Source organism: Notothenia coriiceps, unplaced genomic scaffold (genome assembly GCF_000735185.1).
Source record: "Notothenia coriiceps isolate Sejong01 unplaced genomic scaffold, NC01 NC01_scaffold00012621, whole genome shotgun sequence".
NCBI lineage: Eukaryota > Metazoa > Chordata > Actinopteri > Perciformes > Nototheniidae > Notothenia > Notothenia coriiceps.
Genome location: NW_011345322.1, coordinates 163,448 through 164,219, shown reverse-complemented (window position 1 = coordinate 164,219; position 772 = coordinate 163,448). Strand labels below are relative to the sequence as shown.

General features: G+C 30.4%; 1 protein-coding gene across 1 annotated transcript in view; it reads left to right on the top strand.

Moving 5' to 3' along the window:
- Positions 1-772, top strand: part of LOC104947538 (uncharacterized) — a 15,827-nt gene that overhangs the window by 6,059 nt on the left and 8,996 nt on the right. The window lies entirely within an intron of this gene.

The following is a 772-nucleotide window of genomic DNA, read 5'->3' as shown; positions in this document are numbered from 1 at the left end:
GACAAATTAATCATACAGCTTAATACATTTTCTTAATATATATTTGTATTAATAATTAATAACCAGTTATTCTTCTAAACATTTTTTGTATTTATCTGTTGTTTGTCATTCATTACATTCGTTTTGTCTTCTGTTATAAACATTCTTAGCACAATATTAAACAGTAATATCAACAGTAAACATGTTTTTAAAGCATTTTTAAAGTGATTTCTGTCTTTATAATATCATATAATTTTGAACAGTAATATGAACAATTAACATATTTTTAGCATTTTTGAAAGCTACTTATGCCTTAATAATATTATATATAATATTCAACAGTAATATTAACAATACACATATTTATATTCATATATAAACAACAATATTTGCTACATCCGTGCTCTCATCCAGCTGCAGAGCGAAATATTCACTAGCTCTCACTTGCTCCAAAAGCTGAGCAGATACTCAGTTTCACTCTCAGTAGCGGCAGCTCGATTCTGATTGGCTTGAAGGGCGGTCGTGTGATTTAAAAAAAATATATATATATGAATAAGTAAAAAATATTAAAAGATTGGCATCAAAGGACACATAGATTGATAGATATGCAGTTATTAATAACATCTAAAAAAAAAAGTGTAACTTTAAAAAAAAAAAAATTCCCCTTCCCTCAAACTTTGCGTGACCCCCCTGGCGCCCCCTGGTGGCGCCCCCTGGTGGCTCCCCCGTTACGTATTACGTATACCAGGAATTAATAAAAGAAAACTGATGAGGTACTGTATCATTTTAGGTC